We start from the raw sequence: 27,701 nt of genomic DNA on the forward strand, positions 1-27,701 counted from the left end.
TTTTTCCTTTGTTTATTGAAGTAGATAAGATTTAAGTATTCCAACTAGAAAAAGAAAGTCCTTAATTGATTTCCAAAGTCCTTACTTCAAATATTTGCAGAGCTAATAATCACCATCAAATGTTCTGGGTACCTATGTCAAAAGTAAGGATAACCTTTTAGAAGACTATGTGAGGCTGGGACCTGCTACAAAACGTGGTGTTCCCATTAAAGGAAAAGTAGTTGGAATCCCTAATTATGAATATCGTTTTAGAAAGTGACATGACCATGATAATATTTCTTGGTGAATATTTTCTCATTGAATATTTTTTTGGTACACAGCCGAGTTCTATTGAACTTGCATTCTCCAACCATTGGAAAAAGAACTAACACAAGGTCACTTAGTAAAAAGAATATAAGGCTAATTTGGATTCAAAATTGATTACCCTTGGAAATGTCTAACTGATTAGCAGTTTCTATTCTCAGTGTGAGAATGTAAAACAAGATATGCTCTTTAAAGTTATCAAGCTTCTGGCTCATCTAGCTGATCTTACTTCAGGCTAGCACTCCTCTGTCTTTTCTCCATCTGATAGTACTGTATTTGTCTTCTAATGGTGCGGGGGAGGGGGGACTAAATCTGATGGATCATGGACATTAAACTTTCCCCTTCTCATATAGGAACACTAGTAGTGCATGATTTATAGCACATTTAATTATCTATTTGGCTGCAGCATTAATGAGAGAAACCAATGGTACCTAGCATCCTAACCACTGCATAAAAGAGTAGCATCACTAAACAAAATCATGGTTATCTCCCATCTTTTTAAGACTGTTTTAACCTTAAAATAATTCCACATTAGGTCCCTGGCTTCCTGGCTACTTTAGGTAAGACATCTTGTGTTAAGGATTAGAATGCTTTCTGTTGTTTACAGAGGTGGCCATTCTTCATAATGGCATTTCACAAGAGAGCACAAACCACAGAAGAGTGGCTCAAGGATTGCCCTAACTAACCCTCTCTGCAGATAAGAAGCAGATGAAAAGTATGGGAGTTGACTGAAGGAGTATACTTAGGGACAGAGTTGAACCCGAAGCACTCACTTAATCCCAGTCTTTCCAGCCTTAAAAGCTTCCTAGGGCTCCACCAAGACTGTTGTCACCAGTACCCACACTGTGGTTAATTGACATTGTTCCTTTTTAAGTGCTCTGACTTTTCAAACTTGAGTTTGTATAAGAAGGAAAGTTGATTCAGGGAAGAATAACTATAAAGTAACAAATGTCCTTTGCTAGTTATATTTTTCTAGAGAACTCTAAAATAAGAATGCATCTATTAAAATAAGAAATGTTAATTGTTATTGCCCCTCCTTGATATCATCTTGTATAATGCAGCAGGGATCACGACACTAGATCTCCTTGTCCTGAACTTTTATTTGCACATTGAATTATAAATACCTGGAACATAAGGTAGATGGTAAAGTGAGCAAAGGCACAGACTGTCTTGGGCAAGGCTCAGGTCTGACATGCTTTTACACTGTTTTGCAATTTCAGCTCAGCTCCCCTTACAGGGATACATAGGCATACAATGAGTTTATTTTTACTGGGAATACAGGTCAATAGGAAAAGTCACGTGTAAGCATTTCTAAGCTGATAGAAGGACTACCATTGTAAAACATGGTTTCTTAGGTTATTGATACACTCTTGCTTTACAATGAATAACTCTGCAACTCAGAATGGAGCCATTGTTTGCCAGTAGGCTGTGCTATATGCTACAAAGATATCAGAGAAGTATAAACAGAAAAATGGCATTTACATTAGTTTAACCTACACCATCTGAAGAGTGCAGCTTGAACTTTGAGAATACTTAGTTGAAGAAAGAAATCCTTAAAAGTGACACAAGAACTGATAATGTAGAGGTTAAAATATATCTTCTTAATTTTTCTCGTGATGAACTCTAAGCATGAAAGAGTATCAGGAATGTTAAGAAAGTAGCAAAGGGCTGGATACATGGCTCAGCCATTAGAAGTGCTTGCCTCTCTTGCAGAGAACCCTGGTTTGGTTCCTGTCATCACAGGGCAGCTCAAAACTGCAACTCCATCAGAACCTGATGCCCTCTTCTTACTTCTAGGGGCACTGCACATAGGCACATAGGTGGTACACATACATACATCCTGGCACACCACCCACACACATAAAGAAATAATTTAAAAATAATCAATAATTATAGAGTTCTGAAGTATCAGAGCATCTTGAATTACAGGTTAATTTTAAAGCTATCATAAAAGAATGATGGTGAGAACTAGAAAAGGGAAAAAGAAAAAAGGGAAAAAAGACATAGATCCTCAAGAATTGTATAGTAAGGGACAAGAATAAAGTATATGCAGACATGAAATAGAATGGAGTGTTGATCAAAGAGTTGCGAGCAAAGTAGTAAAGGAATCCTAGAGGAATCAGGGATGCTTTAAAACAGAGTTGGTCTATTCAACAAGTCTTCAAAAAGTAGAGTAGAATTGTACAGAAAAAAAAAAGGGTATTCCAGGTAGAGAAGTTTGTAAACCGAGGCACAGATATAGGAATCATATGAGTATTTGATGAGGGGGAGTTAGCAGCAGCCTGAGTCCCAGGTAAGCTGAAGTCATTGCTAGGGGATGTTGAGTAAGGGCCAGTGCATGCTTTTAGCTGGAAGTGGATTGCTTTGCTGGAATTGGGAGCCCTGCCCTGGCAAGGCTGTGCTGGGGTATTGTGGAATGGGAAGGCAGGGGATACAACAGCAGCTGGCAGACAATGAGTAGTCCAGACGAGTTAATGAAGTTCTAATGAAGATATTTGTGTTGGGAATAAATAATAGGCATCAGATTAAAAATCTATTCAGAGTAGAGAAAGGATTTTTTTTTTCTCCTGCTAACTGCAGTTTGAAACTATTGCCAGCCCTCGACACACTGGCAGTAGTTCATTTGATGAGCCTGGCTCTAATCAGAGGATCATCTCTATTTAAGAATATTATAACCCTTCTGAATAATGTGAAATAAGAGGAGTGGCATCGCATTTGGGAAATGCATGGTCTCACAGACAACTACACACAAGAACCCTCCTGACAGGTCTGAAGGGTGTTCTAAGAATTACGGGAAGAGTGAGAAATGGACATAAACCAGAAATAATTATCGCCTTGACTCAAAGAATGCCAGAACAACTAAACAGGAAGATTCTGGAGTGATGCCTTCCGATTCTCACACCTGTGAAGGGAAATATAAAAGAAAGTGCTCAAATTAAAGTAAGGGTTATCTTAACATCTTTACATTTTATACTACTGAAGAGACCTGATACATCACCTGGTCCAGATGTATATCTTAGGTGAGTAGATAATAGTTGACTTAGTTAATTAGTTTTCTATTTGCATAGCTGTGTAACATTAGACCGAATGAAAGAACCTGGGCTTCAGCTTCTGGCTTACATGTATCATTTCCAGACAAAGAATCTGACCAGTGTGCCAGGTTGTTACTGCTCAGAGTCAGCCTTCCAGCAAGGTGAGCACCCGCTGGCACAGTCTAGAAATGCAGAATTTCAGGCCTCACACCCAAACCTACTGTCTAAACGAACTAACCTCTCCCTCCACCCTTCCCTCCTCTTCCCTCGGCTCCTCTCCCCTCCCCTCATCTCTGCTATCCTCTCCCCTTCCCTCCCCAACTTCTTGCACATGCTACACAATTACCCTTAGCACTGAGCTAGATCCCCAGCCTGAGGTCTTAGGTGATTTGTGTGTGCATTGGAATCGTTGCTTATGGTCCAGTATTCCACATCTACTTACCACAAGGTAAGCAAAATAGCCTTGCCTTATTTAGTCTCTTGTGCCTAAGTGACAACAGTGGGCTAATGAGACCTGCCACCTATGTGCCACATTGACCCACTTAACACCTACTCTCAGTGCATTAAGATTCTTTTGTGTGGCCATTGATTCTGAGTCCATAACTCTCTAGGAAAGCTAGTGGTTAAAGAAAATCAGTATTCATCCCGAAAATCCTAAAACACATCCAAAGCTGTGAGACTCAGAACAGTTGGAGATTTTATTGTTTTAATCCAATAGAGGAATCTTGGGTCTAATAATTGACAGCACATTGAATAATCATAAACTTTAATCTCATAATAACATGTATTTGAACATCTGTTTACATTTGTAATGGTGATGCTCATTGTCTTCTGAGACCTGTGAAATACAGAATTTGGGGGAAATTTTCTAGGGAGATAAAGTAAATGCATTGAAGTTATCTCTCCTGGAAGTAGTTTTGAACCACTTAAATATAAAACTAGTTTGGGTGTTACACTTGGATTAATATGACTTAAAAGGCAGAATTAACACTAGCTAAATGGAATTCAGTTCAGATTCTCAGTTTCACATATCTGGATAACACAATGAGGTGTTAAACGCACTTGCCTGTGAGTACTGCTAGCTCATCTCATGATACCCAGGACAGCCATCTTCTTTAAACATGTTGTCTTTTCTTGTGAGCATTGTGCTGTGCAAGTGAGCCTGAGAACAGAACAACTGAGAGCTATCATTCTCCTGTGCTCTTCCCAACTCTTCTGCTGAGCTGTATCTCCCCCTGTCCATTCTTTAAATGTTATTAATGAAGAAAAGAATGAAAGAACCAGTCGATAGCACACAACTGTGATAACAGCACCAGGGAGGTAGAAGCAGGAGGATCACTGTAAGTTCAAAGCCAACCTGGGCTACATAGCACATTTGAGGCCAGCCAAGGCTTCATATAGAGACTTTCTCAGTCAATCAATCAGTATAAAGATGATAACGAGACAGATTGCTTCTATTTACTATTTAAAATTTTAGTACCTCATATTAGTATATTTAGAGCTGATACTTGTGTATAGTTAAAAATACGTCTCTTAGTTAAGTGAGTCAAACTCAACAGTTAGACTATAACTTGGACAGCGAAGCATTTTAAAGGCTTTTGTGAGGCATCTGTGTGAGGAGGATTAGCTCTGGCAGTAGATTTATTTGCTGAAGATGTGAGCAGCTGGCCCTGCCTCACTGCCAGCGCTGCCTCCGTCTCCCAGGCGAGCTCCATGCAGCCTACCACATTAATCTAGAGAGATCTATCTGTCCTCTGTCTTCTTGAAGCAAATAACTTCTCCAGTCATAATTTTCTATCCAGAGCCTTAAATTTCTATGGAATTAATGTCACTGCCAAAATTCAAGTGACTCCTTTTTACTTATCGAAAGCAGGATTTCTGAAAGCCCCAGGTTAGTCAACCTTTCCAGCAACCATTCCAGAGTTTGAAATAGTGTATTTGAGGCTTAAGCTTAGGTTGCAAGGATCTCAAAACTGAAATTATTCCCTTTCCCTGTGTTGTATACAATACTTAATATAGAAACTGAGATACGTACTTTTAGTGATCTAGAAAAAAAGACCCACCACCTTACTTGTACAGCCCCAGGCAGAGACCTAAGATATGTGTTCCCTCCAGACTCAGAACATTTGATAATGCTCCCTAAATTAAAAGGGGGAGTACTATGTATTAGGTTGGAATCTTAAATAATCAGAAGTCTGAGTAGCTGTTTTGGGTATTTTAAAGTTAACCAGAATATTATAAATATTGGCACTTGTAAAAAAATTTTATGACTGGAAAATCTTTATTGAATTACCACATTAAGTTACTATAAATTCATACATACCTTTTTGTAGTTTTTCTATTTTGAGCTGTTATAATAGTTATTATTGCTATATCACCCTTAGGATGATATAAATATATATTTTAATGAATAATTATAAATCATAAAAATTAAATTTTATTCGCAGTACATTTTTTATTTAGTGTATGCAGCTATATGATGAGTGTGTGTGTGTGTATGTGTGTATGCACACGCGTGTTTGCGTACCATGGTGTGTGAGTAGAAATCAGAGGTCAACACTGGAATTCAGTTCTCTGCTTCCACTGTGGAATTTGGTCCTCAGGCTTGCCCAGCAATCGCTTTCATCCACTGAGTCACCTTACTGGCCTTGGTAGTGCTTCTGTGATGAGTTGGGTCATATCCTTTTCTTTATATTTAGTGAAAATTAAAATCTGTCTAGGGATGGTAACCTATGCCTATAATCCTAGCAGTTGAAAAGCTGAAGCAAGATGATGCTGAGTTCCAGGCCAACATGGACTACAGAATGAGTTATTGGCCAGTCTGAACTATGAGACCCTGTCTTCCAAAGACTATAATGACAGAAGAAGAAGAACAGGAGGGAAAAGAAAGAAAGACCTTGATAGGAAAAAGACAATTGCCGAGTCTTTATGTAGGATATTAGTTATTTTGAGACAAGTTCGACTGTGTAGCACAGCCTGACCTTGAACTCATGATCTTCCTGCCTCAGCCTCCCAACTGCTGGCATCATAGCTATGATTCATCATGCTGAGAATTTTTTATGTCTTATTAATTGGTGAAAAAAATTCCATGTTTCAAAAACCTTTCTCTGGCATATCTGTAATCTCAATAAAGGTATATCAATAAATGTCGATAATTTATATATTTGAATAATACTTAAAAGAATTGATGATACTAATGTACTACATCTTTAATGATTCTGTACAGCCAATTTGTGCCCTGGGTGCACATACCAAGTAAAAATGAAGAGTCCATGTGTGGAAGCATACTGTGGGAGGAGACGACTGCAGCCTCTCTCCCTCACATGTGCAGTGCTGGTAGGATACCGCCTCAGACACATACTTTGGCATAGGCTAGAAGAAAGATAATCACGGTGTCCCACCACTATACTTTTCCTTGAATCTGAACTCAGGAAATTTCACTATGGACCAAAATGTTGCATGTCTAATCTGCACCTCAACAGAATGTCTGTGTAAGGGAAATGCTGAAGCCCGTATGTGTACATACTGCAAGCTAAAGACTGCTGACCACGTCAGGTTAGCCAGCGTCCCGTTTGCACCCAACATTAGACCTGAACAACACCCCCAGACCCACAATCCAGCTCAGAGGCTGTTCCACCCTCCCTCAACCTCCTACTACTCAGGCGTGTCAGACGACATTGCACTATATAGATTTCTTCTTGAGATCCAGCAACTCAAAAGTTTTCCCTGTCTCATCCTAGTCGATTCCTAGATAACCAAAGAGGAAACAAAAGAAGTACTGATATTGCCCCTGTGTTTTTCTGGAACCTCTGTGGAAACCCTGATGAGACCCCACAGATAGCCAGTCAAGCCTATCTGTTTACAGAGCCTTTAGGTATACCAGCAATCACAGATGAAGTTGTATTTCTAGCCACTTGCAGCCGGAAGAGAAGTATAGTTATGAAAATTGAATTTGGGGTCAAACAGTCTTAAATTCTTTGTGGCCTTCATAGTAAATTCTAAGCCAATTATTATTATTGTCTTCAGATTCTTATTTTTACAAATCATCTTGAAGCAAAGACATTGCTTATTCCCTCCATGCCCTGAATATAGAACATAAAGCAGAAATGTTACAGGCTTTGGTGTTATACTTAAGGACTTAGGTGTAGTTTGACGGCCTTTAGAAGTGTTTTCCTAACCATCCAATATTTTTTTCTGCTATCAAGGATTGGATGTAGGACATGCCGGTCAAGTGCTTTGTCACTGAGCCAATCCCGTAGCAATTAGTGATTTCTGCTCTAATGCTTTAAATTGCCTGACAAATTTAAGTGGCACTTGTGTGCAGTCTGCATTCCTTGGCTCTGATGCTCTAAATGTCCTGACTTCTTGACTTCACAGGCAGATTCTTAATTGCCCATGGTCCTTGGTTACCTTGGTCTCCTCCAGCCATCCCAAGCTTCCTGGGATCTAAGACAGCATGCTCTTGCTGGGACACAGGACAAGGCATCTCACTGGCTCTGAGGATATGTGCCCCAGTTAAGTATTCACATACTGACTGCACCTCAACCCAAAGTCTTTATGAATTAGTAATTTTTATTCTTCTTAGTAGTGTGAAAGCAGCTAAGCCTCTAATGAAGACAACAGTATGTTCATGTACTGTTGAAGTCCAGCCATTAATGGTGTACCAGAAACTCCTTTTCCAAGTTCAGTGTCACAGTTTTAACACAGAGCTCTCATTAGAGTTCTGAACTTTCTGGAAACATGGCAAGGGTTTTGTCTTAGCATCTTCTTTGGTCTTTGGATTTAGTTCTAGCCTCCAGTCTCCCAATTTATCTAAATGTATCTAAAAAGTAGGCCCTAGTGTACTCCCTAGCTAACTTAGGCTAGCATCAGAGTGTCCCTGCAGGTCACAGAGGAATTTCCCTTTGCTATCAAAAATTGTGAGTGAAAAGGCCAGGGTCCTTCCTTGCCTGGTAAAAGAACTGTGTCCCTGCTTTGTTGTTTAAGTTTAGAAGCAGAATTGAATTTCCCATGTAGATGTTGTGGTGACCTTTGGCTACCAGGTCTAGGGCCAGCGGTTACCTTCCATCCGCCATTAAAAACTTGGTAGCGAAGAGAAAAAGGGTCAGACACTCACAGCTGGCAGGCAACAAGTCAGCAGCAAGAATTTGGGCTGCTCTGTTATACCACACGGTTCTGCCCGCGTAGGTGCCAAGGCCACTTTGCTCAGAACGTGTAGAGATGGCAATTCTGTAAGCTGGCTGGAGGGAGCGTTTGTGACTGGCAGTGGACAGAGAATGAGAACCAAAGGCATCACAATCTGGACAGTGGAACTCTCCAGGGCAGCACAGGTATAGCACCAGAACGAGCAGCACCGGGAAGCCCCCAGAGTGAAGCTCTCTGTGGCAGGACAGCACCACACCATCACAGCGTTAACAGACACAGCACAGATCATTGCCAGAGGTCTGAAGTGCACCAGAGCCCAGGAACTAACTATATTAGCTTCTTTCTAAAGATGAGAAGGCAGAGGCACAGAGAGGCTAATCAACCCTCTAGCACAGCTAGTAAATGTCAACTCTTGGCCTAGAAGACTAGGCAGGACAGGTAAGGAATGGCAGTGTGGGCTTTGCATGTCACATCCCAGAACAATCTGGATACCATCTCTGTACTCTGACTGCTGACAAAAAAAACCTTCAGCCTCATCCAAAGGCAAGCATTCCGTAAAGGCAGTAAAAGCCAGCTTCAGATGAGCAGAGAATACATTTATGGAACAAAAGAGTATAGACAGGCCTGGAACACATATTAGAGTCCTTTAGGGGGTCCTACAGAAGGTTATTTATATCCTATAAAAATGAAAGTTTGTAGTCTTTTTATTCCATTTAAAAATAATTTCCAACATTAAATCTTTAGGTTCTGTATTTCATATGTATTGCTAAACAACACTCACATGGGGACAATGCTTCTTCCAGAAGCCATAAGGTTTTTAGCAAACATCTCAGTGCCAGGTGTGGGACACTTCCCCCTGAGCTGTCAAAGAGGTCCCAGAGGGCCTCCAAAGTAACTCCAACAAGAGCTGGAGTTGGTTGTTTACCAAAAGCTGCAGGTAAGGCTCTGCTGCTGAAGACACCCCACATAGTCACAGGATATGGAGAAACTACGCTGGAACTGAGCTGGAAGCTAGCTCCCCTCTAGAAAGGTATCATACAGTGAATGCTGCAGGGCGGAGGCTGCTACAGGAGATGTCCATGAACTGCCTCGCCTAGCTGTGAGCTACAGTGATGAGCAGCCTAGAAAGGCACACCCATTGGAGCAATAGAGGCACACACACACACACACACACACACACACACACACACACACACACAAGGTATGGAGCAACCAGTCACTTCCTAATTGGAAGCCCGTCCACATACGGGAATGCTTGGGAGCTATAAGCCTGGCTTATCACCTGGGGTTGATATAGTTACAAGCTCTAGGGAGAAATCTACTAGCCAGTGCTTTGCTAACTGGAAATACCTTCTAACTGTTCACATTTATGCTCATAATATAGATTAGTAAAAACTCTCAGCTTTCATCAAAGAAGCTGCTTTTTGCAGTGAATTGTCTATAAAAAACAATCGGGGAAAGTACAGAAAATGGAGTGTGTGCCCCTAAATGGGTGCCACTAACACCTTCCTCCAAGGCTCAGGGAACCTTGTAGAAGAGAGGGGAGAAAGATGAGAGTCAGAGATTGAGAAGGACTTATGCAGACTGTCTTGTGGACATGCCAGGGCCATGGCTCTCACAAACTCAGCAGACCTGTATAAGAGCAGCTTCCTCATCAAGGGGCAGGGGGAGGTGCTCATGAGGCCCACCACTTCCTGAGAGACAGCTCACAAGTAATGGAGACTGGAAGGGATTTCACTTACTTTAGTGTTAAAATCCCTGATAGTTACCCACACTCAAGTGAAAAACTAAACCAAAGCTCACATCCATCCTCAGTCAGGCAGCCCTATTTAAACTCAGAGAGTCACGCAGGAAAAGGCAAAGCAGACAGGAACTTGTTGGGAAGACGATTTCATCGAGAGAAGTAAGGTCGAGTAAGTAAGTGGTTGGGAGGAACAAAGTTCATTATCTACATGTGTGAAACTGTCAAAAATGACTTTAAAAAAAAAAAAGCTGGGAGAGAGGGCTCAGTGGTTAGGATCTTCCCGATCCTCCAGAAGGCCTGAATTCAGTTCCCAGCACCTACACCAGGTAGCTCACAATCACGTGGAATGCCAGTTTCAAGGGTATCTGACACCCTTTCCTGGCCTCTGTGGGTGCCTGCACACACACACACACACACACACACACACACACACACACACACACACACGTCCGCATATATGGTTTTTTTTAATCTTTAAAAATAAAAGCAAACAGCAGTATACGGCTATGGGTATGCTTGATGGGTATACATATGCTCTGTCAATCCCCAGGTTGGGGAGGATAAAAAAAAAAAATAACAATGGAAACTGACAAGGGATATAACCATCACCACCTACCAAAAAGGAAAGCCAGGTTCTCTGAACTACAAAGTCATCTCCAAATGCCACAAGCAAAGGCATGCACTTGGCTCTTCAAGGACCACACCATAGCCTCGGAATTGAACCAGCCAGCTGGGCTGGGTATATGTGTGACTGGCCTTGAAGTCTTGTGGCACCTGGGTTTCTCATTTCAGAGAAGCTGAGCATTGGTCTTGTACAGAAACATACTTGAAGTTACAGTGTGGATGCAGCAGAGATCACTGAAAAAGCTGTTGCATCTTTTGCTTGGCTTGGAGAGATATCATGCATTCACTTGCCATCTGTAGATCAATAATATTTTGATCTTTATTACCTCACATGGCAATTAGGCAAGAAACTTTACTATCAGCCCCTTTTCACATGCTGAAGGTTATTGTATGAAGACATGAGTTTTTCTTTTAAGCTTAGGCCGGTGAGCATATTGATTCTCCTTTATTAGCACAGACCAGAATGAACTCCATGCCCAATAGTGAAATGAATATATTAAAAAGAAAACAAACAAACCAAGAAAACCACTCAGAACTTCCTACATCTGTTACTTTGTTGTGCTGGAGATAAACAGAATCTCCTTTATTAACCTCTGAACAATTTAAAAGGAATGAAAGCCGAGTTTATCAAGTTCATGTTACTATCTTTATGTGCTGGCATTTGGCAATGTCTTCAGTCATTGTTTTTCATTATCGCTCTGGCTTTTAGAGCCTCCAGTGTAGTCATTTTGGCAAACTCGTGAATGCCAGCAGCCGTGTGAAGACAATGAACGTCACTCTGTAATGTGACATGGGGAAATATTTTTCAATTTTCTAGCAGGTGCTGAGCTATGAGTCTGACTCATAAAGGTAGTAATTATCTATCTTTTCTGGAGTGAAGCAGCAGAGGGGGAAAAAAGCATACTAAAACTAATGAAGAAAGCAAAAGTTGGGTCTATTCTCTCTAGCTGGAGGATCTCTGGTTCTGGGAGTTGCTTTTCTCTCCTGTAAATGGATGGTTGCCTTGTGAAAGTTACCATGAGAGAGGATATTTGTCTTAAGCAGGGACTGTTGGTGAACTGAATCCCTCTACCTTTGGACAATTCAAGAAAGATAAAAAGTATAAAGGCTTTATAGTGCAGATGAAGCTTCTCGAAGACCAAAGAGAAATTCTTACCAGTTGCAGCAGAAATACCTTTCAGAAAGGATTTTACATCAAGAATCTTTTAACATTAGTCTGCTACATACAGGGAGGGTGGTGGTCGTATAGATGGGCTGTGTTAAGCAGAAACAGGAGCTGATTGGTTCCTGTACAGCTTGCATTGGTGATACAATGAACTAGAACCCAGAATGGCTCTCATTCCCTAAGTAGTGAAAGTGAAGGATAGGAGGGCAGGGGAGAAGGCTCATGTGAGGGTGAGATGATGTGAGAAGACCAGCTGACAGCAAGAAGTGAATGTTGCAGGCTATGTGTGCTTGAAGTAGCAGAGGGCAGATACAGGACCAGAGTATCTGCCCTATGCGTTCCTTCAGCAACCGCAGGTCATAGGTGTGGTCATAAAGTAGTCCCAAATGTTACATAACCATGATTTTATGTATCTCTATAAAATTTAGAAATCACAAAGTAAAGAAGTTATCTCTGAAGAGACAGCATTTATTTGAATGACCTTGATGATCCACCTGGGGACCGGTAGCCTTATCAGTCAGTGGAGCCAACCTCTAGGCAGAGCTCAGGGAGTCCTTCCTACAGCAAGGGTTACAGTGGCCCCCCCTATATCGTCAGAGAAGTATAAAGGCGTCAGCAAATTTCTCCTACAGTGAACACATTTTTCCCCCAAAATTTGTTTCTTGCTTTCCACTGCTTCGCTTAGTCTTCTGTAACTAGATTTTGGGGTGTGGTCCCACAAGGCTCAGCCTGAAGGACTTCGGTGATGGATGTGGGAGAGGCCCTATGAGTCTCACAGCAAGAATGAAGAGCCTCCTGCCTAAAGATGTTAGTCATTGGAAGTCATTCCTTTCTACCCACAGTGCGTCACAGAGCTGAGCCCCTCAGCCTCGCCTGTGGGGCAGAGGCTAAAGAAGCAAGAACAGTTTGTGTACATGTAAAGGTACGTTCAGGATGGACCATGACTGAGGGTCTACTCCTAAGCTCAGCTTCCTCCAATATCCTCAGTCCTAGGGATGGGGGTGGGGGTGCGGGGGTCAGTCCTAGGGATGGAGGTGGGGGTGCGGGGTCATAGATCAAGCAGGAAAGTTCTTGCCCATGTCCATCCTCCCCTCCCCATGAATGTCTTTCCCTGCTCTCTCTGTCCCAGGTCATCCACACACTGCACACCACATATCTTCTGACCATGGCAGCCAGCAGTGCATCTACCATCTGCATTTACAAGGTTTTTAAAGTCTTCTGCCCAGTCAGACATGTTTGTTTATCCTCTCAGTTTCAACTACTGATTTCATTTAAGGTCATGTCCAAAAGCTGCTGCTTGCTACAGAAGGTCAAAAGGCGCATTTTTTCTTTTTCTTTTTCCTGTGTGTCTCACACAGCAAGTGCTCGTCCGTTCCTTTTGCTTCCAATGTTCTTGCTGGCCATACTTTAACTAGATGCTTACCATCACAACATTCTTTGAAACTACAGTGGAAGGCAGGGCCTAGCCCCTCCTCAGGAGGACGCACATAAACACGTATTAGTGCTTCATGAAAATGCCTGGCTTCGCAGACCCTCTGGAAGCCCGTCAGTCAGTAACTCCAGCCTAATGGCCCCTGTTTAAACTCATTCTTCCAACTGGTCTGTGAGGTCATTGTATTGTGACCCATGGGAAAAACAAGGGCTAGTGAGTGGGACTCACCGGCTGATAGTGACTTGCCTGAAGTGGCTTCTGGCCAGGTTCCAAGTCTCCTTTAACGCCTGTTTTGTGGACTTGTGTTTAGAAGAACAAAGCCAACATGGGAAGTACTTCTTCCAACAGAGTCTGCACGTCAGAGCAGAGATTGGCATTCTTGGCATTCTTGCCCATGTGATGATAGCTCCTGTCTGACAAAAGCAACCTACAGAGGCCCACATCTCCTCCTGTAGCAAGTTACCTTTTCTGGTGTTAAAGAGACACATGTAAGAACAACAACCTGCTTGTTGTTGCAGATCTTTGAGTTTCTTGTCAGTAATCTCCAGCTGTCTCCCCAAATCTGACCATGCTGCCTGCTGGTCCATGAGAGTACAGCCATGCTGGGTCACTGCTGGGCAAGCAAGCTTTCTGTGTCTGCAGCTATGATGGACGTTCTCATGTCTTGACCACACAAATCCAAGGCCCTTTATTCAACTTCCCCTGTGGATCTGAAGGCCTCTGTGTTCTAGCATGTGAATGATGCTTTGAGAGTCCCAGAAAGACATTGAGTGAATGCTTTATGTAACAGCTTCAGTTTCAACTGTCAATACATGATATGCGAAATAAAAATCCCCACGTAGCTGTAATGCCTGACATCTTAGTCACTGTCTCAGAAATCGATCTTTTATTGCCTCACTGCCAGGGTGGCAGGGGACAACAACCAACCCAATGGTTCCCCCAGGCCCTGGACTGTGAATTTAACACTGCCTCTTGTCCATCACTTAGGCTCAGCTCCCTGACATGACAGAGGATAATAGCTTCAAAGGAAATTGAGGAAGGTGAGTTTTTTCAAACACCATTTTCCATGTTTGAACAAATGTGTTTCATCACAACTCTGTCTGCTAGTAGGATGCTCTGTAGCTGACAGATGGCCCCAGCCAATGAGACCAGGGGAATGATACTGGGAACTACCTCCCTGCACACCAGAACCATTTTTATCAGGGAATGCCACCGCACCAGAACTCATAGTGTCCTAGGAATGCACCTTCCTTATGTTTTCCGGAGTGAGTGGTTCAGGTACCACTGTCCTCTCTACCCAACACCATGAAGCCCAATCCTACTGTCTTCACGTATGACTTCCTGGTGTCTCAAATGTGTTACTATACTATTTAAATATTTTTCTGTCATAAAAGTTAGTAAAGTCCTGTGATCTGGATGGAAGCCTCCCTAGTCCTACTGGTACAGCTCACCAGCAGTGAGGCCCCAAGTAATAAGCCAGAGAAGAAAGCTTTGTGAGCCAAAGTTCCTGGCTTGAAGGATATGAAGAAGTTTCTCAAATGGTGCAGGAAAAGTGTTTCTGATATTATAAATGTGACTCAAATGTGCACAACACCATGGTTTATCTAAAATATGTGTCTTTCATGTCGGCTTTTTTTTTTTTTTTTTTTTTTTTTTTTTTTTTTTTTTTTTTTTTTTGTTCCTGTGGTTTTTCTGGTATGACCCCAGACACTTGTTAGTGTTAACCTCAAGATTGCAGCCTCCCAAACAAGATACTCCTATTTCAAGGGGTGTGAGACCTTACCCTGTTCCCTTAACCACCACCCCCACACACTCCTTTTCAACCTTACAGCATTTGACTGGAGGCACTGCTGGGGTGAAATACTTGGCCAGAAGGTGTGGGTTACTACTTTACATTATATTAAAATGTACTATGTAAGGGAAATGTTATGGAACCTTCACTGGGCCAAGTCTCAGTTCTCCAGCAGGGGCAGTTCTGTCCCTGGGGGACATTAGCAATGTATGTAGCTATTGCGAGAGTCTTGGGAGGAGAAGGTGCTGCTGACATATTTTGGGGAGAGGGCAGAGATACTGTTAAACACCTTACAAAGCACAGAATAGCCAAGAATTTCCCAGGCCAGAAGTCAGGGTGCCAAGGCTGAGAATCAGTGACTATACCACTTAAAGTCCCCCAGCTTCCACACAGCAGCCAAGAAATCTGTGGTCTTGCCCTACATGTCTGCATGGGGGTGGGTTATGGGGGGGAGTGCCAGCTTTTTCCAGTTTACTTAAACTTCATACAACTGTATTGACTATCCAACTGTAAGGGTTTATGAGGGATTGATAGCCTTTAGTCATGGCTCCATCTTCCAGAAGCTCAGGGCCAGCAGGGGAGTGAGCCAAGTGTGGACAATGGGGGCAGGCCAGAGAGTGCTCTCAAGACAACAGGGCTGGGGAAGAGGAGTGAGCCCCAGTGAGTGCCCAGGAGGACAGGCAGGCACTCGGTCTTCAGAAGGAGGTAATGTCACGGGAGACCTTCTGATGACACACCAAGGACTCGTGGAAGACTGGGCAAGGACAAGCGTGAGGTACAGATGCTCTACAGTAGGAAGACCCTTGGGCCGTCCTGGGTACTCACCCGTAGTTCTGTGTTGCGGTCTGAGGAAGGCTGACACACACCAACCTCTTGCTTTTGCTGCATTTGCTTTTTAGAGATAATCGGCTGGGCCCCACAGCCTGGAGGGTGGCCAGAAGAAAGACCTCCCCACCCCACTCGACTCCACCACCACTCCCACCCCTACCCCATCCCACTCATTGCAATCAACATTTGCAAGTAAAGCTGTTTGGGCAAAAGGATCTACTGTATGATACACCATGACTCACTACCACTTCTGTGGCCAGATATTTTGTTTGTTCATTTTATCATTTTATTTTAAATTTTTATTCACTTTACATCCCAATTAGACTTCCCTCCCTCCTCTCTTCCCAGTCTCACCCAGTCCCACAAATCTCTTCCCCTATGGGTACCACCTCATCCTGGAGCATCTAGTCCCAACAGGACTAAGCACATCCTCTCCCACTGAGGCCCAGTTAGGGGAAAAGGGATCCATTCTCAGGGAAGAGAGACTGAGACAGCCCCTGCTCTACTTGTTATGGGACCCACAGGAAGACCAAGCTGCACATTTGCTACAAATGTATAGGGGGTCTACATCTAGCTTCTGCATGCTCCCTAGTAGGTGGCCAAGGATCTGTGAGCCCCCATGATGCCAGGTTAGTTGACTCTCTGAGTCTTCTTGGAGTGTCCTTGACCCTCCCAACTTGCTCACTTTTATCCTCCACTTTTCTACAAGACTCCCCTGGCTCCACTTGATGTTTAGCTGTGGGTCTCTGCATCTGCCTCCATCTGCTGGTAGATGAAGTCTCTCAGGAGACAGTTAGGCTAGGTTCCTGTCTGCAAGCATAGCAGATGATCATTAATGGTGTTAGGGATTGGCTCTCTCATATAGCATAGCTCTCAAGTTGGGGCAGTCATTGGTTGGTCATTCCCTCTGTCTGTGCTCCATCTCTATGCCTGCACACCTTGTAGGTAAGACGAATTTGGGGTTAAAGGTTTTATAGGTGGATTGATGTCCCCTTCCTTCCTCTAGAAGTCCTGCCTGGTTACAGAAGGTAGCCACTTTCAGTCTCAGTATCTCTCTCTGGTAGGAATCTCAGCTAAGGTCACCCCCATAGACTCCCTGTATCCTCCCCCTTCCCAGGCTCCAGTTAGTCACTAAAGATGCCCACCCACAGATTTCTATTCTCACTCCCAACCCTCCCCTGCCCCACCTCTCCCCAGACCTGATCGAAATTCATCCCAATCCCCTCTCTTACCCAGTTCCCTCCCTCTGTCCTCCTCCAATGACTATTTAGTTTCTCCTTCTGAGTGAGACTTAAGCATCCTTCCTTGGAACTTCCTTATTACCCAGTTTCTTTGGGTCTGTGAATTGTAACATGATTGTCCTGAAGTTTATGGCTAATGTCCACTTACAAGTGAGTTCCTACTAGGTGTGTCTTTCTGGCTCTGAGTTATCTCACTCAGAATGATATTCTCTAGTTCCATCCATTGGCCTGCAAAATTCATGTTGATTTTTTTAATACTTGAATAGTATTCCATTGTGTAGATATACCACTTTTTTTTTTAATCAATTCTTCAGTCGAGGGACATCTAGGTTGTTTCCAGCTTCTGGCAATTACAAATAAAGCTGTTATGAGAATAGCTGAGCAAGTGTCTTTGTAGTGTAGTGGGGTATTTTTTGGGTATATAGCCAGGTATATGCTGGGTCTTGAGGTAGAACTACTCTCAGGTTTCTGAGAAACTGCCAAATTGATTTCCAAAGGGGTTGTACAAGTTTCCACTGCTTCCAGCCATGGAGGAGTGTTCCCCTTGCTCCACATCCTTGCCAACATGTGCTGTCACTTCTGATGTGGAATCTCAGGGTAATTTGGATTTCCCTGATGACCAAGGACATTCAACATTTCTTTAAGTACCTCTCAGCCATTCGAGATTCCTCTGTTGACAATTCTCTGTTTAGCTCTGTACCTCATTTTTTAATTGGGTTCTTTGGATTGTTGATGTATAATTTCTTTAGTTCTTTATATATTCTGAATATTAGCCATCTGTCAGATGTAGGTTTGGTGAAGATCCTTTCCCAATAGGAGGCTACAGATTTGTCCTATTGACGGTGTCCTTTGACTTACAGAAACTTCTCAGTTTCATGAAGTCCCATTTATCAATTGTTGATCTTAGAGCCTGAGCCATTGGTGTTCTGTTCAGAAAGTTGTCTCCTGCATTAAAGGCCATTCCCCACCTTCTCTCCCATTAGGTTTAGTGTATCTGGTTTTATACTGAGGTCTTCAATCCACTGGGACTTGGGTTTTGTGCAGTGTGATAAATATGGATCTATTTGCATTCTTCTACATATAGACATCCAGTTAGGCCAGCACCATTAGTTGAAGATGCTTTCATTTTTCCATAGTATGGTTTTGCCTTGTCAAAAATAAAGTGTCCAGCCACTTTGCTGGATAAAGCACTTTGGTGTTTATCAGCTATAGGAGTTCTCTGATAGAATTTTTGGGGTCGTTTATGTATACTATAATATCTGCAAATATCGATACTTTGACTCCTTCCTTTCCAATTTGTATCCACTTGATCTCTTTTTGTAGTCTTATTGTTCTGGCTAGAACTTCAAGTACTATATTGAATAGATAGGGAGAGAGTGGGCAGCTTTGCCTTGTCACTGATTTTAGTGGAATTGCTCTAAGTTTCTCTCCATTTAATTTGATGTTGGCTATTGGCTTGAATATATGGTTTTTTTAAATTTGTTTAGATATATACCTTGAATCACTGATCTCTTCAAAAACATTTATCATGAAGGGGTGTTAGATTTTGTCAAAGGCTTTTTCAGTATCCAATGACATAATCATGTGATTTTTATCTTTCAGTTTGTTTATATAGTGGATTACTTTGATGGATTTCTGTATATTGAACCATCCCTGTATCCCTTGGATGAAGCCTGCTTGTTCATGGTGGATGACTTTTTTGATGTGCTCCTGGATTCAGTTTCCAATTATTGAGTATTTTTATATCAATGTTCATAAGAGAAATTGTTCCTAAATTTCTTTCTTTGAGGAGTCTTTGTGTGGTCTAGGCGTCAGGGTGACTGTGGCTTCAGAGAATGAGTTTGGCAGAGTTCCTTCTGCTTCTATTTTGTGGAATCATCGTTTGAGGAATATTGATATTAACTCTTCTTTGAAAGTCTGGTCGAATTCTGCACTAAAACCATCTTGCCCTGGGCTTCTTTGGGTTGGGAAATTTTAATGACTGCTTCTATTTCCTTAAGAGCTATTGAACTGTTTAAGTAGTTTACCTGATCTTGATTTAATTTTGGTAAGTGGTATCTGTCTAGAAAATCATCCATTTTGTTTAGATTTTCCAATTTGTGGAGTACAAGCTTTTGAAGTAAAACCAAATGATTCTTTAAATTTTTTCATTGTCTGTTGTCATGTCTCCCTTTTCATTTCTGATTTTGTTTATTTGGATAATTTCTCCTGTCTTTTAGTTAGTTTGACTAGAGGTTTGTCTATCATGTTGGTTTTCTCAAAGAACCAGCTCTTGGTTTCATTGATTCTTTGTATTGTTTTCTTTGTTTCTAATTGATTGATTTCAGCCCTGAGATTGATTATTTTTGGCTGTCTATTCCTCTTGGGTGTGTTTGTTGCTGTTGCTGTTGCTTCTTCCTCTTCTTCCTCTTCTTCTTCTCCTTCTTCTCCTCCTTTTCCTCCTCCTCCTCCTCTTCCTCCTCCTTCTCCTTCTCCTCCTTCTCCTTCTTCTCCTTCTCCTTTTCCTCCTCCTCCTCCTCTTCCTCCTCCTTTTCCTTCTCCTCCTTCTCCTTCTTCTCCTTCTCCTTTTCCTCCTCCTCCTCCTCCTCCTTCTCCTTTTCCTCCTCCTCCCCCTCTTTTTTTTCCTAGAGCTGTCAAACATGCCTTTACACTGCTGGTATAAGAACCCTAATTTCTTTGTGGAGGTACTTAGTGCTATGAACTTTCCTCTTAGCATTGCATTCATTGTGTCTCATAAGTTTTGGTTTATTGAATCTTAATTTTCATTGAATTCTAGAGAGTCTCTAATTTCTTTCTAATTCTTCCCTGACCTGGAGATCATTGAGTAGAGAATTGTTCAGTTTCCATGAATGTGTAAGCTTTCTGGTGTTTCTGTTGTGGTTGAAGTCCAGCTTTAATTCATAGTGGTCTGATAAAATACAAGGCATTATTTCAATTTTCTTATATCTGTTGATGGTTACTTTGTGACTGGCTGTGGTCAATTTGCAGAAGGATCCAGGAGGCACTGGGAATATTGTATATCCTTTTCTGTAGGGGTAAAATGTTCTGTAAATATCTGTTATTATGAGTAATGATGTCTGTTAGCTCCATTATTTGTCTGTTTAGTTTCTTTCTTTTTTGTGGGGGTGGGGTTTGAGACAGGGTTTCTCTGTGTACCCTGGCTGTCCTGGAACTCACTCTGTAGACCAGGCTGGCCTCGAACTCAGAAATCCGCCTGTCTCTGCCTCCCAAGTGCTGGGATTAAAGGCGTGCGCCACCACCTCCCAGCTCTCTGTTTAGTTTCTATCTGGATGACTTGTCAACTTTTAGAGTCTCCCGCTATTAATGTGTGGGATTTGATGCACAATTTAAACTTTGACAATATTTCTCTTACAAATGAGGATTCCCTTGCATTTAGGGCATAGATGTTCAGAACTGATATGTCATCTTGTTAGATTTTTTTTCCTTTGATGAATATGAAGTGTCATATGACTTGAAGTATGAGTATGAATAGACTTTGGTTGAAAGTCTATTTTATAAAATATTAGAATGGCTACTCCACCTTGCTTCTTGGTCCATTTGCTTGGAAAACTTTTCCCAGACATTACCATAAAAAGGTAATGTCTTTCTTTATTGCTAATGTGTGTTTCTTGCATGCAGCAGAAAGATGAATCCTGTTTTTGCACCCATTCTGTTAGCTGTTTCTTTTTTTAATTGGAGAATTGAGTCCACTAATATTGAGAGATATTACTGACCAATGATTGTTAATTCCTGTTGTTTTGATGTTGGTGATGTATGTGTGTGTGTGTGTGTGTGTGTGTGTGTGTGTGTGTGTGTGTGTGTATTTCCCTTGTTTTGTTTTTGCTGGTATGAAATTATTTATTTCCTGTGTTTTCTTGTGTGTAGTTATCCTCCTTGGCTGGAGTTCTCCTTCTAGTATTTTCTGTAGGGCTGAACTTGTAAATAGATATTGTTTAAATTTGGTTTTGTTTTGAAATATCTTGTTTTCTTCATCTATAGTGATTGAGAGTTTTGCTGGGTATAGTAGTCTAGGTTGGCATCTGTGGTTTTTTTTAGAGGTAGCAAGATATCTGTCCAAAACCTTCTAGGTTTTAGAGTCTCTGTTGAGAAGTCAGGTGTAATTCTGATAGGTCTGCCTTTGTATGTTACCTGGCCTTTTTCCTTTGTAGCATTTAATATTTTTTTTCATTCTGTAGATTTATTGTTTTGTTTATTATATGGAAGGAGGATTTTCTTTTCTGATCCAATCTAGTTGGTGTTCTATAAGCTTCTTGTATGTTTATAAGCATCTCTTTCTTTAGGTTGGGGATGTTTTCTTCTATGATTTTGTTGAAAATATTTTCTGGGACTTGAAGCTGGGACCTTTCACCACTTTCTTCTAGTTCTGTTATTCTTAGGTTAGGTCTTTTCATAGTGTCCTAGATTTCCTGGATGTTTTGAGGCAGGAATTTTTTAGAGTTAACATTTTCTGTGACTGTTGTATCAATTTCTTATATAATGTCATCCAAGCCTGAGGTTCTCTCTCCTACCTCCTGTATTCTGTTGGTGATACTTGTGTCTATTGTTCCTGTTCTCTTCCCTAGATTTTCCCTCTCCAGGATTCTTTCAGTTCGGGTTTTCCTTTTTGCTTCTATTTCCATTTTCAAGTCTCAAACTGTTTTATTTATTTCATTCACCTGCTTGTTGCATGTCCTGTATTTTTTTAAGAGATTTATTCATTTCCTCTTTAAAGGCCTCTATCATCTATAAAAGATTGGATTTAAGGTCTTTTTCTTGTGCTTCAGTTGTGTTAGGATATTCAGAGCTAGGAATAGTAGGATAGCTGAGATCTAAGGGTGTCATATTGCCCTGGCTTTTGTTGGTTGTGCTCTTATGCTACCCTTTAGCCATCTGGTTGTCCCTGACTGTCCCTAAGATAGTAGGTATTAATAGGGAACCTAACCTGGTATGGCAGGCCTCTGGGATGGGTGTCCTTGGGCTGGACAATAGAACTCAGGGGGCCATTCCCCAGCAGTTAGTGTGCTTCTGAGGATATAGAGGGTAGGGGATTGGACAGGGGAAGCAAACAAAGAGGAAGCAGTACAGTGGAACTCTAGGGGACAATACTACCCTGGGCAGCTGGGCATGCGTCAGAGGATTCTGAAGGCAGGAGAGTGGGTGCAGGGAGGGGTTCTAACCTATATAGTTGCAGATCAGCAGGTCTGATGAAAGTGGGTTGAGAGGTGGCCAGACATTAGGCGGGGGGTACGGGATGGGGTGGAAGATGAAGCAGGTCACTCAGGCAGCTGGGAATGCCCCAGAGGACTCCAAAAGCAGAGAAATGGGTACAAGGAGGGAATCTCTATTTTTAATTTTTTTTAATTTTACTTATTTTTAATTTTTGTTTTCTTTTGATGAGGAGGTTTCAAGGGCAGAGGGCAGATATGAGGGATGGGGAAATGAGTGGGGTTGCGGTATATGATGTGAAATTCACAAAGAATCAACAAAAAGTTTAGAAAAGGAGAAGAGGAGGAAGGAGAGGTGGAGAATGAGGAAGAGGAAAAGGAGGAGAAAAAGAATGGGCCATATATTTCTATTTAGACATATTTGCCCTGTCTAGAAACATTAATCCAGTAATATATCTTACCATGTTTATTCAGTACTTAATAAAAAAGAAAGTTTTCATCTAATGAAAAATTATAAAATTCTTCTCAATGGCAGAACTATAATCCTGTATCTGGTTCAGCCATTAGTAATTTTGTTGCTTCATTTTTAAATTTTTAAAAATTTTCCTTATTTTTATTAATAGGAGAAGGAGGAGGGGAAAGAATAAGTGGGGGGTATGTGGTGTGTGTGTGTGTGTGTGTGTGTGTGTGTGTGTGTGTGTGACATATTTACATAAGCCATGTCATATATGTAGAGGCCAGAAGACATCTTTTTGAGTCATTTCTTTCCTTCTGTGAGTTGGAAATATCTGTATCTATTGAGTCATCTCACTGGCTCCCATTAGTAATTTGGTGAACAAAATTTTTTTTAAATATTTATTTATTTTTATTTATATGAATATACTGTAGCTGTCTTCAGACACACACAGAAAGAGTGCATCAGATCTCATTACAGATGGTTGTGAGCCACCATGTGGTTGCTGGGATTTGAACTCAGGACCTCTGGAAGAGCAGTCAGTGCTTTTAACCACTGAGCCATCTCTCCAGCCACAGCAAAATTTATTTTTATAAAATAAAAACTTTTAGTGCATATATTTAAAAGTATCACAAATTCATGGATTCTGAAGATGGCAGAGACTTCAAGAAACCTCAACTTCAGCCTATCTAATCTAGCCAGACAGGCTTTGGCATTACCGTGCACATGGGAAACAACTATATTTCTGCACATTTGAGACAGAGCATAAACTACTTGCATTGTTTTTTAGTCTCATGCAATTGCTGGGTGGGTAGAGGTTTCCATGTTTGGAAGCGGCAGAGCAATTATTGTCCCAGAGGTTCTGCCTAGATTTGATTGCTCAGGCCTTGAGGTAACTGTGTTGAGGTGGGTACTTGATTTAAGGCTATAAAGCCTAAACATTATTAAGCTGTTCTAGGATTCAAGCTGGCAAGATCTCGAAACAGAAAGCTGACGTGAAATCAGAAGGTCGGCTTCCCTGGTAGTGAGCGTCTCTCTGGGGACTCTAGGGCAAGTGGGAATGTTTTACAAAGCTCAAGCTTTATGTGGAACAGGTCCTTCCCGGGGTTGGAGCAAGCAATGTATCTTCTTGGGGACCCTGGCTGATATTAACCTTTAAAAACACCCCCTTCCAGATTTATCTAAATCTGGGTTCCCTGGTGACCTCCCTGCACCCCACCCCAGCCCCCAGTTCAGAATCTCTGCCTTGATTTCATAGGACTTCCTTCTTCTCATCAAAAATGGACCCTTTTGCACCCACACCCTTGTGTGTGTGTCATTTTGTCCACTCTAGAACCAAGCACACTCAGGACAAAACATGGTTCCCTCCCTTGGGACCACCCTGATTTATAACAGGAAGTGAGCATGCCTCTTCCTCCATACACATCCCCCTGGTGTATGACTTGGCTTTCCTTTCACGGGGATCTGAGATGGAGGAGGAGGAGCCAGGATGTGGTGATCCTAAGGCCTTGGCTGCCCATGTCCTAAAGCCAGCTTGAGCCCTGGCATCATAAGTGACTCTGGCAGCTTTTTACCTGCAACAAATGAACAGGAAAGACAGCTGTGCAAAAGCCAGCTCCTTTTTGTGGGTTAACATAAATGCTTTACGGGATCCTTTTACAGCTGCCAGCAATCATTTGCTCATATTGTGCTCAAGCTAGAGATGGTCCCTCTCTGCTCAGAAGAAAGGCGACTTCGTATAAAACAAGAAGAAACAAGCTGTAAGACCATGCCTGAGCATGGCTTCCGGGGATAGATCATGACATTCTTGGAGATGACACTGCAGCGGGGCACGGCAGGGGCTGGCAGCTTCCTCCTTCCACCTAAAAAACGGGGCCTCCCTGAAGACTTTCAGGCCATGGGCTTCAGGAAGAAAGTTTATTGAGTGTTTACACTTGAAGCAAATAAACAACTATCGCTGTGTGGCTTTGTTAAAACGTGGACAGTTTGTGCCTTCTTTTAAATTAGCTGCCGTTACATCCCCCAAACTTCCTACCTCATTATGTACCCTCTAAGCTTCCCAGCACTTGTAGGACTTTGGAAATACTTGCCAACAGCTAAGGACCTCTGTCAGTCCCAAGGGTTTTGTTCTTCCATGGACTTGTTTCCTTATTCTCAGGAAAAGTGATGCCAAGAACACCCCCTCCTCAGACTGATCCTTCAAGGGGCTCTGCTAGCCAACAGATGTGACATTTGACTGTCCATCACTGAGCATTATAGAGCATCCTTGTGGTGATATCATGGCTGACTGGAAGCTGGGTTCCTCGGCATCTGGGACAGGACCAAAATTTAAAATTCCTTATCATTTTGACACCATTGTAAAGTCGAATGATCAAAGAAAATTCATCCAGCCTAAGATAGGGACCATTTGTAGTAATAACTGTTGGTAGATGACTTTAAAAAAAAAAATCAAACCTTGTTTAGTACGCTAAACGGAGCCTTTCTGAGCTCCTTTGCAACTACTAGGGTGTGCTCTCCCACTAGATAGAAAAACTAATACAGGATATAACAGGACCAAGGCTGCTGTTGTTGGTTTCCCCGAAAAGGTACTGTTTTATTAGGACATAGCAAAATTCCCTCAAGTTAAAAACAACTCTAAAAGTTACAGATGCTTAGGTATTTCTGTCACTGTGCTCACTTTTCATATTAATACTTTCTATTCGTACATCGATTTGCATAGAGATTTGAGTCCCTGAATACGAAACCATCCCCAGCTCCTCAGGCAGCTGTGAGTGGGAACTGTATGTATAAGGAGACAGGCTGAGAGAAGATCAGAAACTATTTAGGATCCATGACTGACAAGACAGACCCTGCCAGCCAGCTGAGGCCTCTGGGGTCTGGCTACTCTTTGCATCCAATAAACCTCAACTTGTGGCTTCCCCTACCAGTACCACTATGCCAATGGTATTCTTTCTATCTCATATAACATTTCCTGACCCTCCCAGGATGGGAAAACCTGTGTAGGTTGGAGTCTAGTCCTTGGTCTTTATCGATACTGAATCGTAACTGAAGCAACATCCCTAAATCCACAAACTGCTTCTAAAAATATCTATTTCATCTGGTCACTTTGGCTATATAACCAATCACCACCAACTAATGTTCAAATCTTTTGTCACTAATGCCTGGCTACCACTGACACAGTGTGACTTCCTTCGGGACACACCTCTGCAGCCTTTCCAGACAACGCGCTACAGTAAGGCCCTCTGACTCCGCTTGGCTCCTTCTTAGAAAACCCTGTTTTCCTGCAAGGAGCATTGCAAAACCAGTCTGTGAGGCAACAGCCGCCTCATGGAAACAATTACATGTCAAGAACATGTAAAGTTGGTTGTTTCTCAGTAAGGAAGATCAGGAATAAAGAGATGGTGCTCCTTTTGTTAAGAAAGCCCTCTGGGCTGTGTAAGAATATCTGAACAGCAAGGACCTCTGAGCAGAGATTACAAAGAGCGTGACCTGCAGGCTCACCTGCTCTGTTCCCTTACTCCCCCACGTGGGAAACAGCACACAGAGAATTGTTATGATGGAGATGTGAGAACAGAAAAGGACCACATTAGAGGTGTGGAGTCAGGTGGCCTGGCCCATGTTGAAACTGAAGTCCAAGTCATCTTACCCCTCCCCGCCCTGAGCAACTCATCTCTTAGAAAAAGAAAATGCTCCAGAAGGGGAAAGACTAGTGTAAGCAATATCCTCTGAGAACCTACTGTGCTGCCAAGTCCCGTCCTTGTCCAAGGACACCTGACCTTGGAGGGAGGCAGCCTGACCAGAACCGACCCTGGGTCAATCAGACTTTAAAATCAAGCACCTTCAGTGTTTCTCAGAGGAGCCCCAGCATGAGAGAAGCACGCTGAGTCACAAACTGGGAGGCCTAAAGCAATGGCAATGCAGTATGCATGAGTCCTGGGAACCAGAAATCCAAAACCAAGGTGTGGGTGGGGTGGGTGCCTCCGGGCTGGGGTGGGAGGGGCGGGCAGCTTGGGTGATGTATCTGCTCTAGGCTTCTGAACCCAATTCTGATGGTTTGTTGAGAATATTGGACACCCTTTGCCTCACCTGTTCCTCCTGTGTCCATGTCTACTCCTGATCTCCATTTTTGTAAAGACACACACCAGTCAGATTAGGGCCTCCCCCTTCACCCCACAAATATCTAAGCTCAATTGATTGTATCTACGAGGACCCTTGTCTCCAAATAAGTTCATGTTCTGAAGGGGGCAGGGATGTCGCACAGCAGTACTGCATGGTTCCGTCCAGAGCACTACCCATCTGAGTGTCTGAGGAAATTACCTCAAGACATTTGATTTAAGTGTGACGATTTTCGTGTTCTTTTCTAAGACTGGAACAAACCAAACACTCAAGTCCATAACCGAATCACTCTAATAGCACACATACCCCTGAAGTGTGAAGCACATACCCGCTCACTCTGGGTGAAGTTAGGAATCCAGAAAGGCACTTCACACTGACTCTCAAGGTGCAATACAGAAGATGCCAAGTGCGGGGCCCTCAACTTCTCACGCTTCTGAGTGTGCTCTTGCCAAGTGTAAAGGAAGCAATGAGGTTAGAAGACTCCTGTAGCTGCATGGGTAATCTAAGTGACAGTGTTGCCTTGGGGCTCAACAGAGAGCCGTAACTCAGAAAACCTGGATAGTCTCCAGCCAAAGAATCAGATCAGTAACACACACAGACACTCACACACTCACACACTCACACACACACACACACACACACACACACACACACACACAC

At 42.4% G+C, this 27,701-nt stretch overlaps 1 long non-coding RNA gene across 1 annotated transcript; it reads left to right on the forward strand.

Moving 5' to 3' along the window:
- The first annotated feature begins 12,849 nt into the window (after positions 1-12,849).
- LOC116092961 lies at positions 12,850-16,210 on the forward strand. The gene is made up of 3 exons (XR_004119576.1): positions 12,850-12,935; positions 14,433-14,485; positions 16,137-16,210. It is a non-coding gene; the product is annotated as an uncharacterized LOC116092961 (long non-coding RNA).
- The last annotated feature ends 11,491 nt before the right edge of the window (positions 16,211-27,701 follow it).

Source organism: Mastomys coucha, unplaced genomic scaffold (assembly GCF_008632895.1).
Source record: "Mastomys coucha isolate ucsf_1 unplaced genomic scaffold, UCSF_Mcou_1 pScaffold16, whole genome shotgun sequence".
NCBI lineage: Eukaryota > Metazoa > Chordata > Mammalia > Rodentia > Muridae > Mastomys > Mastomys coucha.